General features: G+C 40.6%; 1 protein-coding gene and 1 long non-coding RNA gene across 10 annotated transcripts in view; one reads left to right on the top strand and one right to left on the bottom strand.

The window, feature by feature from the left end:
* SLC10A7 (solute carrier family 10 member 7) overlaps positions 1 to 18,208 on the bottom strand; it is a 147,601-nt gene that overhangs the window by 59,035 nt on the left and 70,358 nt on the right. The gene's annotated exons all lie outside the window — the stretch shown is intronic.
* On the top strand, positions 4,215 to 9,603 carry LOC149918038 (uncharacterized). Its single transcript, XR_016465802.1, has 3 exons — positions 4,215 to 5,755; positions 8,848 to 8,916; positions 9,011 to 9,603. It is a non-coding gene; the product is annotated as an uncharacterized LOC149918038 (long non-coding RNA).

The following is an 18,208-nucleotide window of genomic DNA, read 5'->3' as shown; positions in this document are numbered from 1 at the left end:
CATGTTTTGAAACACATTGAGGAGTATTAAGTTACAACCATGAGAAAAATCTGATCTATAGAAAGTAAAGGAACGTGCTATATAAGCCTTGTTCTGATATTAGTTTTTGGAATAGTTAAGTGCTCCTTCTCCACTGGAATGATTTTTCACCTGTTCCCAGAACAAGAGAAAGCAGGTTTTTGTATGTTCTACACCTGGGGTAGTTACAGAAACGTGTAAGATAAGCTGTGACAAAAGCTGACAAATACCACAGAAAGAAGCACTCATCGAAACTGATTCTATTTCTTTCCTTCTATAGCCTGTCTTGTAACTGAAAGCTATTTAAATAGCACAATGCCTGCACAAACACCACTGATATTTGAACTGGAGCACACTTTGATAGTTGACATGCATACTTTGTTTAAATAAACTCCTATCTTCCTCATTTTTCTTAAAGCCAAGAACCTCAAACAGTGGAAGTATAAAACACTGAACAACTCTACGTATGACATACGGAAGAAAAACTTGATATAATGAACAGGAATATAATGCCAATGACAACTGATAAGCATTATCAGTAGTAGTAAAACAACTGGAATTGTAAAGGTCTCTTAGGGACTTCAAATTCAGAAATACCACTTCAAAACCTACAGATGAAGCGCTGGATTAATACTCACCCATACAAACAAAGTGGGTTTGTTCTGTGGTTGCAAAGAAGCAAGATACCGCCCCTCTACAATCAAACCAACAGTAGAGTTTGTCTGGAAATACAGATAGATCAGCTCATTTTTGCTTTGTCAGGTAAATTTCTCATGAGCAAAGGCACTAGCTACATTGTAAGATGAGAAATGCATTCTAAATTCCTTTGGGATAAATGTGCATGGGACCCTGCAGGACCATTTCCAAGTCTGCTGGAAAGTTAAGCTAATAATAATTAGTGCATGACCAAGCTCACTCATGTATTCTTTTTGTTTTCTGTAGTGCCCCGAATTGTTTTATTAAAATGTACAACAAAGCTCATTCAATCTCTTTTCCATTATTATTCCTGGATATGATTCCCTTTCAGAACAGAGCATTTCAAAAGCATTAAGCCAAAGCTAAGAAAAACACACACACGTGTGCATGCGCACACGTATACACAAACACAAAAACCCAGCCCCCAATATGGTAATCTATATTGCTTGTGTTCTTGTGCTGCCTGCCTGGCCCCAAGTCATCAATAATGAATAGAAATGTACAGCTACAGCAGTAGCCTGTGTCATGGGCTTGTCAAGGATTTTTGAAAAGGAACAAAAACACAGGTTTGCCATTTGATTGCACCTTCTTTTGCAAACACGGGACAGCAAAAAAGGGGTATTTCAAAAGGGGAGATATGATTAACCCTTTTCATAGTAATTGGTGGTTTCTTCCACCATACAGAATTGAAAATGATTTCCTTGTAATGCAACCGGTATTCTCCCAGGCCTGTGAATTCAACAATAATGTTGATTTGAGCATAGGGAGGAGAGGTTCTTTCTATTTTAAGATAATGAATACGTACTGACGAAGAGTAAAATAGCATGGTTTACACAGAGGGAGGAAAAAAAATGGCTTTGTTTTCCAAGAACCCAGCGAGTTCAGCCTTAGATAAAATCCTTACTGAAGAAAAGTTAATACACGTAAACACACATCCACAGAGTCAATAAAAGCAACAGCCTTACTAAAGACACGCAGATCTTAATGACTTAGTTAGATAATACTTAGAAAGGATATGGCTGCTTCATCTATTATTTCTTTTATGTTCCCACATACGTTTCTACAGACATTTCTACAGTGCGAGCGTAGTCTTGCAGATGTGGTTATGTGCCACTGTACGACCACTGCCCTGGGCTGGGTGCGTGGTGCACAACAAATGTCTTCAGGACATGCACGAAGTAAACCCAGTTGCAACCCCAAATCTTTCTTGCTTTCTACATTTGCACTGTATTTTCCAAACGCTGACTTCCATAGTAACTTCTGTAGCAGGTGAGTCATTAGTCAGTCTCCACTGTGGAAGATGTGACCGAGGATGCTTCTTTTCAGGAAGCCTGGAGCTAAATAATTCGTATAAGAAGTCAAAGTATATAAGCACGTGCTTTCACATGGCAACCAAAAGCAAGACATCTCAATTCAAATAATGCTGTCACGCCACCTTTTGCAGAAGCAAACAGCAAACAAAAGCACAGGACTTAAAAACAAGCAAAGATTCACAAAGCAGCTGTCAGTAAAGCACTACTCCATGAACTGACCCAGCATTACATTGTGACAACTGTTTTTAATGCACAGAATGGGCTATTATAGTATTCAGAAGAACTGTGCTGAAATTGCTGAACATGCAAGGGTTGAATATGTTATCAGTGACTGAATATGTAAAAAGGAACATAAAGTACCTTTTTTGGCAGATAATAAAATAACTGCCTCGAACATCACAAATCACTACAGCACACTACAGATAAAAAGCCCCAAACCACAGAGAAGCGGTTGCTTAGGTTAACTGGGTGCAAGCAAAGACTATTTAGTTTCAAGCAAAATTTTATTCTGCTACCAAACTGTTAGAGTTACCTAACTATTTCACAGCAGTTGTTCCTCAGTTTCAACTCCAAACATGCCTCAGCATGACTGGATAGATTATCATACATTTCACCAATTCTATATAAGCTGAAAAAAATGCTTCTTTTCTCCTGGTGACAGGTTTGTATGATTCTGCACGTGCTCAGCTCCTCTCAACCATGCTCTCAAACAGAGTTGAGAGCATGAAACTTCTGTTTTCTCACATCTTTTGTGCACTGTTTTGGACATCCTCACAGAGGTGACAATCCATATAACCTGCAGTTTTAAGTGCTCAATATGCACATTGGCAACAAGAAAACAGCTTCTGCTCATCTGCAGTAGGGTGAGTCAAAATCCACATTCTTGTTATCAGTGCCATACAGCCCCAGGACATCTCACAATTTGATTTTTAACCAGTTGCTTCAAACATGTCTAGTTTTTGAAGCTATTCACCAGAAACGGATCTCATAATCAAGTCAAAAATCAAAGGATTTGTTCAATTACACGCTAACTGAAAAGTCACAGACGACCCATTTGGTTGAGGTGTTGCTTACAGCAGCCTGCCCCTCAACCCAACACTCTAAATTTCCCATCTCGCTTCCTTAAAAAGCAACACTGCTCTGATGGATGCAGGGAAATGGTTGAACATATGTCTCCATCACTTTCAAAAAGCTCTGTCTACAGTGACCCTGCCTTGACAGGTCCCGAGAAAATTTATCTCCCCAGGTCCATATTGGTTGGCTCCAGTGCCATCTCCCTTGCAAGCAGAGAGGAGTGCTGCACAGGCAGGCTCCAGGCCGCCCAGCGCCCACCTCACAGTCATCCAGATTGAGATAGCGGTGCGAGGCTGAGCAAGGCAACAAGCAAGAGGCCCACACATGCACAACGGGAGTTTTGTGGGTGTCCTTTGCCAAAGGTGGCACGTCACTGTTCACCTGGGAATGGTGACATCTGCATATACACTGAGCGTATGGGAGCAGGCAAGATGTAGAAAACTAAGAACTCAGGCACAGGCAGCCCAAAGAACTGGAAAACAGAAAAAATAAAAGGAGAGGAGGATAGAAAAAAAGGGGGGTGGGGGGAACTGAGGGGCAAAATAAAAACTTGGCATTGTATTTCAATTTCCTCTGTGGGTTCCACTGCTGAAACTTGCCGTTAGAAGGAGCCTGCTTTTCCCATCTGATAAAAACACTAGTTTTGCATTTAAATCATCTGCCCTGAAATGAAGATATTTGATTCTGTAACATAACAGAGTCTTTCCAGAGGGGAAAAATTGTTTCTGAAAACAAAACAGTCCTCATCTAGCAGAGGCTGCGCAGGCAGGGAACAGAGATGGCATGGGAGACCAGAACCAAATAAGACAAAGTATTTCCTTCACAGCCCCCACAGAAAAGGTTTTTTGATTTGTATTCCCAAGGGCTCAAATGCCAAGACGGTATGAACTTGGAAGGTGTCTATTGCGTTAGAAGACAAAATGAGGGAACAATGGAAAGAAGTTATCCAAGACCTCTACCTTCCCATTGAAAGGGCAAGAGTCCTCAGCCTACATTGTAGCTCTCTGCACTCCGCTGCAGGCTTTGCCCAGACTCTTCCCAAAGCATGACTGCAAGGCTGGAAGTTCACGCTCCAGGGTCAGACCATCTGTGAAGTTAAACTTCCAAAGATAAACTTCCAAAGACCTCAGTTCTCTGTATCCAGGATAATTGTCCTTCTGCAAGTAGAATGCATTCCTTGTAAGAGTGAAATCCCTTACAACATGCCACACACATTCAGAGAACCTCATTACCTGGAGAGACAACACATGTCCTTAAGGCTTTCAATTTTTTAATGAGGATTTCCTGGCTTTTCTAAGCAACTAGAGATTTGCTTTTGCCTACTCTTGTGATTAACACCTGTCATGAAGCACCTCATCTCATGAGTGGTAGATGGTACCTTCCACAGTGTTCATGAAATGTGTAATTCCCCACTATCTCTACCCCAAATAAGAGAACTTGAATATGTGAACTACTGAGAGTTGCAACTCTTAACGCATCCTAAGATTAGTAACTGACCTGACTTTCAAAGAAGTTTTCAGGTGTCTCAATTGGTCAAACAGAAATCAAGATATGCATACTCATGTTAGTTTTACAAATCGTTCTGAATTAGCAGCTGAAACAATTTCACAAAAAAAATAACACATCACCCAGCTCAGTATGAGTTGTTAGTAACTAGTAATTACCCATTATAAAGCAGCTTTAGTCCCCATCTGATGGAAAGGTTAAACGGCCTCATGCTGGCGTTCAATACAGATCCTGCTAGCATTCTGCAGAGGATGCCTTACCGATGAGAAATACAACAGCTCCTGGCTGGCTGAGCCTGCAAGATACATCTCACAGAGGGAATCCTGACCCGCTGTTTTAGTTATCCTCAGCTGATTATCAACACTTCTTGTTAAAAGTTCCATTTCAGTATCAAGAAGATCCCATTTCCCATTTGCTTCCCGAAGGCATACTCACACAGGTGGCAGAACAAAACACAGCCGCTTCAGTTATTTACAACTGGACATAACCATTTCTTACATTTCTAAAGCAATTACACCTCTAAGGCAACACAGATTGTATGTAAGGCAGGTTTGCATAATCCCAGTGATAAATTAAGGTCCTGTTACTAGAAAGCAACAGCATCGACAGCATTCTCATTTCCAGATCCAACACCAAAGAAATCATCCTCTCATTCCAACAGCAGAAACAACCATCCTGTAGGTTAGAAGCAGCAATAACTCGCCCTGGGTGTTCCAGTACCAGTGCTGTAAATGAGCTGCCAGCCATCTAACATCTCCAGAAGTTTTTAACCTCCCTGTTCTGCAAAGGTACAATATGGGAAGAGCTTCAGGATCCCCAAATGTGCAAGTAATCCCAGGGAGCAGCTTGCCAGATGCCTGCCAGTGCATTCTACACACACATTGTATGCAACAAAACTGCTGAGTTACTTTTGATACATCTCCTACAAGAGAGTTTTTTTTTTTTAAGTGTAAATATTATATTTAAACTAGCATCTGTGCTTTGCCTACAATCAAAAGCCTCCGACATCACAAACCACAGCAACCAGGTGGCTTAGCAACCTAGACAGACAGACAGAGGGAGTTCAGTCAGTCAGTAATAAAAAGCTGTGGCTGTCTGGCTTCAGGGAGAAGAAAATTGCTTGGATGATCACTTCAGTACTCTGCTAGGTGATGCACTATTTTATTCTTTCTGATAGTTGCAGTTTAAAAGAACTCAAAACAGGAAAATGTACATGTAAAGGCTGAGCAAAGATGTGGACTGAAGCTTGATTTTGTTTGGTTTCAAATTCACACTTTTGATAGAGCCTAGGGAGCCAGAGACAGAAAAAAGGAAACTGTCCCCGAGGGCCTGACAGTATCAAAAGTAAAAACAGTTACCTGCTACTTGTAGAGTGGGTTTCAGAGCAAAGTGCTGTGCTGTGGGAGATGGCCTTGGTAACACAAGCAGGTGTCACTGCAGTGTACCTGCCAGCAAAGCAAGACCTGTTTATTAACTGCAACACGTGGTCACAATTAAGCTTAGCACGACTCACCACTAAACAGGAAAACGCAGTTTCATTCTCATCACCTGCAACTTCACAGCAATTTTACTTGCCTGCTTACTACAGACCCAAGCCTAAAGGTGCCAAGCACTTACAGCTGCTCCTAGAAAAAGACACATTCTGCACTCAAGGGAAAAAAAAGTGGGGTTTTATTTTTTCCCTTTTTTAAAAAAGAGGCAGCATGGGGGCTGATAATTCCCCATACTTTTCATTTTTATATTTAAGCAGTTACACTGCTAAATTCTATGCTATTAAAGAGTTTCAAATTCTTCTGTCAACGTTCTTCTGGCCTTTCCTTTCCCCAAGCTCTCTCCTTACCATCCCTTTCTTTCATCTTTTCTTTCTCCAAATCATTTCCAAAAAGACTAAGTATAACCCTCAAGATTGCTTACTTCCAAGCATACCTCATAATGGAATCCCTCATAATGCTCATAATGGAATCTATATCCAGCAGGAAACTGATGCTCTCCCCCCCCCTTTTTTTTTTTGGTCATAGGTATTTCTTCAAATAATTTTTACTGGTAAGATTGAGCAATGCCTTCTAGCTTCCTTACTAGTTGAAAGAAGTCCCAGTGTTAACTTGTCTTCAGTTTCCAGTGACTCCAGACTACTCGCTCAGACCCAGAGCTGGGAAGGCTATCAGTAAATAAATCTGATTCGGTCATTTATCCAGAGAGCACAGGACATCAAGAGAAGCACTTCCAGATTTGACAAGTAATTGCTGTCTTAAATACAGCACGTACATCCCTCTGAAGTCGATGGCCCATCAGTAGAATACTTATTACTAGCAGCAATAACCATTCTGGCTAAGTGACTATTCTCTTCCAAGGGTAATAGCATCTGCTTACATAAAGGGATATTTTTGGCACAGTCTCAAGGTCTTCTTCTGCCATGCTGCCAGAATTCTGATCAGGTATGCAGGGCACCTACAGCACTCCTACACAGTTCAGGTAATTAGCCCTTCCACTAATAACAGAGCATCTCGCCGAGCTACGGACAGACAGGGTGCTGCTCATTCCTTAACCCTCGGGTTTCCTTTGCACATCTCTTAAGAAATTGACTGAGTGCTGCTCACCTTAAACTGCTCTTTCAATGCACACCATTTAGAGCTTTCTAAATAAAATCATTTCTGAGCATTTTGCTGGGAGCTGAGTTTAAAGACATGAATTATCGATGTTTCAGCTAAAACGTATCCCTGATATTTCCTTCTTCCAGCAGTTAGGAAAATAAAACATTCCTACAGTGTTTCCCTGTGACCATCTTCACACGCCTCTCTGCTTGACAAATTGATCACCTCAGATAAAAACTAATTTACGCCCGTGGTTTATTAAGACAAGAAACTCTCGTTTGAAGAGAAAAAAGCTGCAGCGCGTGTCTATGCTCTGACAAACGGCAAAAAGCACAGCTGATTTAACAAATGAGTGCTCAATCAATGGTGCACTGAGGCACATGACAAAGGGAAGTCAAAACCCATTACATTCAAGAACCTCCTTTAAATTCCACTTCAGTGCACTGACCCTGTTGCTCAATGCTAAAGACTTTACAAGGTTTTCGGAAACATTTAGAAGAGCTTTTGTTTTGGCATTCACTCAGCTGCACCTCACAATTAACACCGCCAGACTCCTTTCTAATCAATTATTCATTACGATTACTAGCATATCTTTTGAGCGCCTTAACTTCACATCAGAAGTGTGCGAGGGATGACACATGCATGTGTACTTTACAGAATAAAAGGCAGACTCTAAGCAGGCTTTAACGCTAAATGAGTACAAGGCTAAAAGAAGCGAAATCAACACTTTTAGTCAAAGTTGAGCTTCAGGCGAGCTGCAGGCAGTGCACAGCATGAGAGAATTTGGCTCCAGAAAGTGCCCATGTGTTGACAGCTGAATAAGAGTTTGAAGGCTTAATGGTAAGAAATGTTCCGTCAACGATAATGTTACACGTTACTTACTCACTTAGCTACTCATCTTCTGCTGCCTTGACAGCTAATGACGCAAAGCCCATTGCACACAAGTTCTACTACTACCTATACTAACGTGCTTTATTGTGGTTACCAAGGCTAATATTTTTCCCAGTCCAACAAAATGTAAGAAAACTTGCAAAGAATAACAACCGTGTAAGACACAACAATATTGAGAAATTAAGGCAGAAAAATCCGAAAATCTGCTCAAACTAAAGAAAAAAATATGAATGAACTTGAGTGTATTTCCACAAATCTATCAGTATACATGCAGGATATATTTATGTCACGGTCCAACCTTCTCTATTAAACACCGTGTGTTTACAGGGGAAGGATATTTGTACCATTTAATATTAAGGCATATAACTTAAACACATAGGCTGAGAGCCCGGGCTTTCCATTAAAGCTCCATCAGAAATCTAATTCAGGCCCAAGTGAAAGAGTTTAAATGCTTCTCCTGACACTCTGCTGATTATCTCTATTACGAAGGTTGCCATCCTAGTTTCTATACATCTGCTTTACCTGGGTCATAACAAGCAGCCAACTAGAACCCTAAATAGTAGTTGGAAGCGACTAGGCAGCAGCATACAGGAGCGCCAATTCTGCAAGACCTGATACTAGATACTGGTGGCTAGGACTCGCGAGCGTTCAATGGCATCACTAGCAGCCTTATGCAACATATACACATGCACAGATCTTGAGATAAATATAAATCTGGTCTAATTGCTTATTATTTCTGCTTTTTCTAATCATCACAGCATAGGAAACGCCCAACGGAAATACAAAAGAAAAGGAGAAAGAATAAAATCACCAAAAAGAATCAAAAGGTAGAGCCGTAACTGTTTAAGTGCCAACAATACAATTAGAGTAGAACTCAGGAGTCTGAATCTAAATGAACTTGTATTCTATAAAATCTGACAGCCTCTAAGTGCAAGCAAGTCTGTGGATACCTAATAACGTGTTAGCAGAATGAAAGAGGTAGCCTGCGTCCCTCTGTTCTGCACGCCCTCAGTTGTTGCCATCCAAGTTCACAAGAGCACCTTCACGTTGATTTTCCACACACAGAGGTGAGCAATTTCTGATCAGGGCATTTACCAAAGGATGGATACTGTGTTCTGGTACCTTTTTTTTAACATGACAGAACCAGTGAATACACTTCAGCAGCAGAAGAAGCAAGAGCCAGGAATGCCTGGGAACAGCAGCCACGGATCCAAGCACTTCAAAGTTAAGTGAAATGATACTCACCCCATCCAGCTGCTGCTCCTTTGATTATCAAGGATTACCAAAGCACTCGGATTTCATGTGTAAAAACTGTTAGTTGGTTCGCTAAGGACAGAGAGAAGTGCCCAGAAGCATTTAGAAAGGAAAAAATAAAGTGGCTTAGGAATGAAACTCCCATTGAAACTACATTAGGGATCTTTACATGTTTTGCTTGCAGCAACTTTGCAGAGCAGTAACAGAAAGTTACTAATGCTTGCTTGAAGTGACAACTATATTTCAAAACTACTGTTCATTATTTCACATGCTATAAGCATAAAAACAAATTTCAGTTCTGGTACATCAACAAGTCTGCTCAAAATCTTGCCAGCTAAAGAACATACAGTCAGAGCAGTATTACTGTCCTCATACCAACCATGAAGGGATTTAAATAATCCCTGCAAAAGCCAAAACATAAAAGAATCATTAACCTGTTTGATACTCCAGAAACAGGGGTGAACAATTAAAAGACAAACCCAACCCTTGAATTACCACTCAGGACTCTCATATCATATGGGCAAAGCAAACAAACACACATTTCACTGTTATGATGTTTCAGCCTTAAATTGTAATTCTAAGGACCATGGTTTAGCGGGCAACGCTGGTGGTAGGTGAATGGTTTACTGGATTATCTCAGAGGTCTTTCCCAACATTAATGATTCTATGACTTTAAATCTACAGATTCCAGCGACTCAGAATGGGCCAAAATGCGAACGGCAGAGTGATGAGATGAGAGCCCTGTCAGATTGGTTTCGGTCACCAACCGCATCGTGACTGGAACCGTTTTTAAGACGTCCCTTGTTGCTGTTAAACTTGCAATGATTTCATAGAGTTCGATTACTGAGAAATGACTATTTCAAGCAGAAACAGAACATTTGGCTATATCCCAGCAAACAGGCTGCCACTGCAGCCAAAGTACAGTCTGCATCCTGAGGGCACTTCCTTTACTATCCAGATTTATTCAAATCGCTCAGAAGTAACACTGAGCAATAGCATTACTTTTGTGTGAATTACCTCAGTTTTTATCCAAAGAGAAAGTGAACATTTAGATTCATATGCAAATTCCACATTCCTTCATGAATCTTCACAGCAATGAAATTACAGGATTGTCATTCATGTCAATTACAGCACTGCAATTAACATACACTATTGCAATTGAGTATATGATCACTTAGAGGGAAAAAAAGAGAACAAGACAACAAAAATCCTTATCAAAGCACTATCAATACTACGTAGCGTCCAAGGCCTGAACACAAACCCAGGCTCTGCAATGGTGAGCAGCAAACTGACAGCCCTTTTGAACTGCAGTGTGCCACTTATTTCTGCTGGAACACACAGGTCTGTTCCAATTACCAGTTGTACAAATTTTCATTGTCAAGTTCAACATCATCTGTGAAACAGATCAAGTGATACCAACTAAACACACAGCCCTCAGCTTATAGCTGCGTGTAGCCCTGTCCTCAGGGTGCATATAAGCAATGGGTGAAAGAAAACAATACGCACAGCTGATCAGACCAGCAGCTGATCAGTATTTAATCACCAAATCCAATAAGGAAACAAATGAGGCAGAACACAGGGGCAGAAGACAAAGGTAGGTGGAAAACGTTAAACGAGCCTCCAATTTATGAAAGATAAAAACACTCTCGGAAACAATTTACAAAACAATTTTCTTTTTACACATTTAATAAACATTCTGTCAGAGTAAACGAAATCTCAGAAGCTGGAAGTTGAAAAAAATCAATTAAAATGAAGTCACGGGAAATGGTGGGGAATTGTTTCTGGCAGTTATTTGATATAGTATGGTTAATATTTCCAGTCAGGCAAATTAACAGTTTGGCTGCTGCAGACTTGTACTCACGCAACGCATAACCTCGAAGGGTTTGTTCCTAAAGTTAAAGAAATCTATCCGTAAATATTCCTAGATAGCTACATTTTATACATACAGTAGCACACATTAACTTATATACTGAGGAATTCTACACCGCTAAACAAAGCTGAAAAGAACACCTGCATCTAAAAAGTAACAGAGCACGCAATTCCATGGGGTCCCATTCCACTTAAAGAATCATCTGAAAGCTCTTCGATAAAAAACCTACTTGTCTATCCATCTGTATCAATGGATGAGCTTTTCTTAAATACGATTCTACTGTATAATTTGTACTGTGCCACACTCGTATTGATTGAAGAAAATTCAAGCAAGGCAGTGTCAGTTTCTATTTCTACAGGGAAACCACTGAGCTGAACAGCCAGGCAGTAAGGTCAAATCAGGATCCATCCTGCTGTCTTATCTTAAAATTATACGCATAAAGGATGAAAACACTGCTATGTTTTGCCAATACACAAACACCAGGAGTTCATTTTTTTCTTTTTGTTATCCAATACCTGTATTTTGAATAAAATCACTTAATTGTTGGTTTGGTTTTTTTTATATACTTTCTTTACCCTTTTGATGGGTTAAGTCATTTAAAATTGCAAGCAGAAGCTGTACATTCATACATTTCAAACTTTCCTTTCTTCTCTATGCTGCCTGATGTGGCCCCAGAAATGAGTTGATGTTCGGTCAGTTTACCTGCAGATCCTGCTTAAGAGAAGCTGCTGCTCCTCAATTGAAGCAGCTCCTGCTTTCATTACAGACTGACCCACAAGGATTTCACACGCAAGAAGAAAGCAGCCCATCTTTATCGTGGTACAGTTCACAAAGACATACGGATGGTGAAAGTAAGGGTAGGTGAACCGATCCAACCTTTCTTTGTTCAGAAAAATGCTCAGGGAGCAAAGTGCAGGGCTGCACATACACAGTTCGCTTTCATTTACGCCCAACCTGTGTAAGTTGAGCAACTCATTGTGGGCTGCCATGGTGCTGCCCCTGCAGCCACCACAGAGTGTGATACGGAGTACTCTATAGGCTTTGTGTGCGGACTCCTGAACTGCTCAGCCAAAACACAGGGCTTCTAGTCCTGCTCAAGCCAAAGGACTCAGAAAACAAGGCTTCCCCTGTGGTGAATCCTGGGCCCACAAAGCTCCGCTCTGCTCTGATAATCTGACATCCCTCCAGCCCAGCTCTCTGCCTGACTGGATACGTGCCAGTTATTTATGGTCCCTGACAAAAATGCCGTGATAATATCATAACCTAGAGTCCGCCTATATTTCCTGAGCTTGTCGCTGCCTATCAGTAGCAGTTGTCCCTAAATCTGCAACAAATCGCAGCATTACAGACAAGTTCATTAGTGCGCAACTCAGAGTCAATTCAAACCGCAAGCAGCGCATCAGCTTCTTCTCTCAGTGCATCAGAAGTAGCAGCAGAACAATTCACTTACACACACTCAGGCTTTCAAGCTCTAATGCAACGTCATGAATACCGAGCTGACAATACAACAATACAACGGAAACATATTGATGAGGAGAGCAGCATCTGAACGAAGGCATGTGCAAACTAAAGGAAGACTTCAATAGCACTTTTAGGTATTTCCTAGAAGCCAGCCTCCTCTTGTCCTGTACAGATCACACAAGCTATTGGTCCAAGTTGTGTGTAATGCACATGCGCTCAGAACAGTGAGCATACACTGAAAGGATCAGCACTATTTTGTAATGAGCACTGTGCTTCATTATTTTTTCAGTGATCACAAGGTGAAAGACAACTATTGTCTCAGCTTTCTTACATTGATCACGAAAGACTAAATGATCATCAAACAGGCATCTCTCACACCAACATCAGCAATAAGTATATCAGAAGCAATGCAATTAAAGAGGACATAAGGAAATAACACCACAGAATCACAGAATCTTTTGGGTTGGAAGGGACCCTTAAAGGTCCACTATTCCATCTCCACTGCAATGAACAGGGACATACACAGCTAGATCAGGCTGCTCAGAGCCCAGTCCAGGCTGACCTTTAATAACTCCAAGCACAGAGTACCCACCACCTCTCTGGGCAATCTGTTTCACTGTCTCACCACCCACGTGGTTAAAAAAAAGCCAAAAAACTCTTATAATCAAGTTTAAATCTCCCCTCTTTTGGCTTGTAACCATTTCTCCTTATCCTATCACAACAGACCCAGCTAAAGATTTGTCCCCTTCTTTCTTATAACTCTCTCCTTTAGATACTGAAAGGCTGCTCTCTCGGGTCTCCTTTTCTCCTCTTTAGGCTGAACAGCCCCAGCTCTCTCAGCCTGTACTCATAGAGGAGGTGCTCCACATCCCTTAGATCATTTTTGTGGCCCTCCACTAGACAAGCTTTGACAGGTCCACATCTCCTCTTCTGAGGACTCCATATCTGAACACAGTGCTCCAGGTGAAGCCTCAGGAGAGCAGAGGGGCAGGATCATTTCCTTTGACATGCTGGCCACGCTTCTTTTGATGCAGCCCAGGATACAGTTGGCTGCGAGGGCACATTGCTGGCATACATCCAGTTTGCCATCCACCAGCACCTCCGCATTCTTTTCAGCAGGGCTGCGTTCCATCCTTACATCTCCCACCTGATACTGCTAATGGGGGTTGCCATAACCCAGCTGCAAAGCCTCCCACTGGGACTTGTTCGATCTCACGAGGTTCACCTGGGCCCACTACTCAAGCCTGTCTCTGTCTCTCAGGATGGCATCCTGCCCCTTGGGTGTTATCAACTCCACCACACAGCTTGGTGTCTTCTGCAAACTTGCTGAGGATCCCGCTGTTGATGTCACAGATGAAGTCATTAAAAAGCACTGGCCCCCATTACTGAACCACGATGAGCACCAGTTATCACTGATCTCCATCCAGACATCGAGCCATTGACCATCACCCTCCATCACATCTGAGCTGATTAAAAGAGCAAATAATTTAGTAGAGAACAATGTACACTTGCTCAGATTTCATGCCATGTTAACAGGTGGCAGTGCGATTTTCTTTGATGTTTTTGTTACAAATTCAAAGAGCTCAGTTATTCTTTGTTACATTTGTTTTTCCCTCTTCCATCAATAACTACATTAGGAAATAGAAAAAATCCTCTGCACATATATATATTTTCATCTTTATGAGATAAGCCTGTCACGTAGCACATACAGGCATCTCTGTGAGTGCACATATACAACACAACTTTTATTTGAAGGTGTAATTGAAATTACAAGCATTTGACTGCTGAATGATACTATTTCGCACAGAACCTTTGCAGAATCAAGATATACAGCTGCAATTAGAAAAGCAGACAAAAAAACACAGTAGGTTAATTTGAGCCAATACCACATCATAAAATCCTCAATATTTGTCCCCAACCATGCAACGACTCATTTGTTAAGAGGCTGGGAGGCACCTCTTGTTCCCCAGTGCAACGCCATGCACCACAATGCCGTTGCAGTTGCTGCAACCACCAGGTTGCATCTTTCAGTCTCATTATCATCACCTATGTCACACATGTCTGCCAGGATCATCTTCTCTAGCTGCTTAGCTGCTGCAAGGTAATAAGCAGTTAGGCACATTTACATCTACATTTGTTTCCGCAGAGCAAGACAGCACTGATTCAAAATGCCAAACATAACCTGGAGATCAGCTCAACTCTTTGTAATGTGTTAAGAACAGTGAATAAACTCCCCGTGAGTTTGAACAGAAATGGTTCTAAAGTTAAATTATCTAAACCAAAATGGAAAGAAAAGCAGAGGGAATGTTTGCAGCATAGACACCTCTGCCCACACAGTTCCACTCTGTCCCTTGAACCAAAAATTACATGGTGGACAAGTCTTGTGAAGAAAAGCATCTCCTTAGCAAACGGCAGTCCTAACCAAGCTGCAAAGAGAAGCTTGTTTTTCTGATGCCCATAACATACCGAGGAGTTAAAGCTGTGCCTTGTCCTAGGTAGCTTTTTCTTTTTCGTCCAAGGGTTACATTCAAAGGAATATCTGTTTTTGTTGCGTGTTAGCTACTGAGATACCAATGCCTTTTATTTCAATAAAATAGCCAAAGTAACAGCAAGTAAGAGCCAACAGCATACGGAGAAATGGCAGAACCACCTGTTTCAACCTATGGGACAAACACTTATTATTCCACTTACTCTTTCCTTCAAACTGTTCATCTTTTACAACCAGATACATGTATGTTCATGGGCTGAAGAGAAAATAGAACAAGTTCATAGACAATACACCTGCTGAAAGTTACTGAACGCACAGAAAGTGTAACTAACTTGGGATATGTATGAGAGAGCTGGAGAGTATAAGAACCATGCTTTAATTCTCTGAATTTTAAATCAAGTGTTCTTTAATTATCTGTTTTCGGGCACATATGGTGAAAGAATATATACCTTTGGTCAGACCTAGAATGGATAGTTTCATGTTTCCTGCAATATAGCTTCAACTGTCCATGTATCAACTTATTTTCCATGCACGTCTATGCATGTACAAACCATCAAAAAATTATATTCTTTGCTTCCACCCAGAGCCACAATACAACCTAGCAACCACAAGTCTCACTGTTGCTACCTATATACTAGATGAACTTCAGAAATTAAGAAGATAAATTATACAGTGTAATTAATCTAAGTAAGCCATTAATGAACAATGGATCGAACAGAAAGCTCCTTAATAATCTGCAGATAGAACCACAAAAGAACAGTGAGTTTAAACAACAGGCTAAGCGATCAAAAAGATACAAGAACGCCTTTTTCAGTGAAGGTACCTTTTGTACAGCTCAGGCAAAAATGCTAGAAACAAGTACTCAACAGGACAAGTATCAGTGAATGCATCTGCACCCGCAACCCTCTACACTGCTTGGTCAGTCTTCCTTGAGAAATGCCATTTGTGTCAGCAATTAGACATCTTCCAACCACCCGCCTGAGTGCAGGGCATGTGCTTCATATACTTGTAGCTTCAAATTCATAACAGAGGACACTTATTTCTGACTGAACACTTCCAGGCTACAGAGGAAACCAAGCCTACCCACTCACCTTCTTCTAATGAATCAAGATGTACCGCTGGTGGCTGAGGGATGTAAAATGTCCAAAAGCTAGGAGAATAGCCTCAAGCTCTTCCCAAATTATGCATTTCAGTATTACAGACTTGCTAGCAAAATGTATCACATTTTCCCTCTGCATGATATTTTTTTTTTTCTTGGACAAAGACAGATAAAAATAAATTGTTCACCAAGATCTGATGCCTGATGAACTACAGAATACAAGAGAGCGAGGTTTCACGCACAATTGAATACTTGAGAATCTCAGATGACCAGGACAAGCTCAACACAAATGTACTCACAAATGTAAGGAACTGCAGAAAACTCAGAAATAAAGTTCATTCACATAAACAAGATTTTATACTATTGGCTAGTCTGCCTGCAAAGCTAGCCATTCAGCTAACGGGTATATAGACAAGGCAAAAATATGCAAACTGCCACCATTTTAAAGAATATGTACTGTGAATCAGACATGATTAAAAGTGAATTATCGTACTGAAGCTGTACAGTCACCAAAATACACACAGCACAGTCATCTATACACTTGTTTATCTCCAACTTGGGATATGCCCCATCTTAAAAAGAACAATAACTTGCAAAAAACAATTACAAAAGAAAATCAGCACCCAATACATGAATTACACTGCCAGACAGTTCAACTTACGTGTATGTGCATTAGGGAAAATTTTCCAGATATGTGGTTGTACACGTGAGTTACAAACATCAATGCACTTCCATCCAAAAAAACAGGATTTCATTACCTGCATACTTGCAATTTGAAGGGAAAGATCTACAGTCTGACTAGTCCTCTTATGCCAACACAGCCAAAGTAGCAGTACTGCTTTCAACCTCCTGAACAAAGTACATTAAAAAGGTTTGATTAAGTCCTCTTTATGCAACATTGCACAGTCAGTGAATACAAATTAATGACCCTGCCCTTTGCCCTGGCAAACTGTCTTTGTCTTCCTTTTATGAAATGGCATATTTGAACACGGTGATTTCCTTTTTAAACGTTGCCTTGATTGCATACAGAGAGAACAGAGGCAGGTAAACGTTAATTAGAAGACTAAACAGGGTTTCTGAAATGTTTCTGTGCACAATGCTAACACCCTGTGTAACGCATCGTGAATATTATTTGTATCATCCAAATGTAATACATAATACTATCTGCATAGGTTAAAAAGACATTACATAACCTCAAATTATTTAGTAGTGTATTAAAAACATTCCTATTTGTACCAGAACACCAGAATATTATCTTTATAGGGAACACAAAGAACTCTTAAAAAAATTTAATAATTTACATGCTATAAACAAGTCAGTAGAACGCTGGGACTGAAACATACTGAAAAGCAACATCCCTTTTTGTTCAGCTTACCATGCAAGTGGTCGTCAAACAGCTGAAGAGTTGCTTTCACTGATCCTCCTACAGTGCCAGTTACTCATTTTCTTATTTCATCTGTACACAACTTTCATATACTATCAGTAGAGAAATAAAAACATAAAAAGGAAAACCAGTGCTTACCTACAAATTATCAGGGGAACTTGAGCATTGAGTTATTTGCATTGTTTGTTTTACAGCAGCATTAACTGGTTAGATAACACAAGGTGTAAAAAACTGTGAGTTATATTTATTAGGCAGTAGTATTCCTCCAAAGTATATAACCTGGCTTATGAAACACACATTAGAAAAATCCCAGAGGAGAGAACAGAAAGCCAAGAGAGCTAGATATCCGAGGGGCTTTGCTTGTTTGTTCTGTTTTTTTTTGCCTTTTTTTTTCAAACTTGATTTTTAACTGAAATCCCTAAAGAGTCAAGGAAGTTAGCAGTAATGGCAAGAAGTGAACAAGCATGCCTATCAGTTTACATGCTCCTGAATGGAAAGGATTCTGTAGATACATACAGTGAGCTCAAGAACAAGGCACTGAGATAAGGCACAAGATGAGACTT

This window comes from Phasianus colchicus, chromosome 4, assembly GCF_987193195.1.
Source record: "Phasianus colchicus chromosome 4, bPhaCol1.hap1.1, whole genome shotgun sequence".
NCBI classification, from domain to species: Eukaryota; Metazoa; Chordata; class Aves; order Galliformes; family Phasianidae; genus Phasianus; species Phasianus colchicus.
Note: the sequence above shows the minus strand (reverse complement) of the source record. Positions and strands in the feature narration are given on the sequence as shown.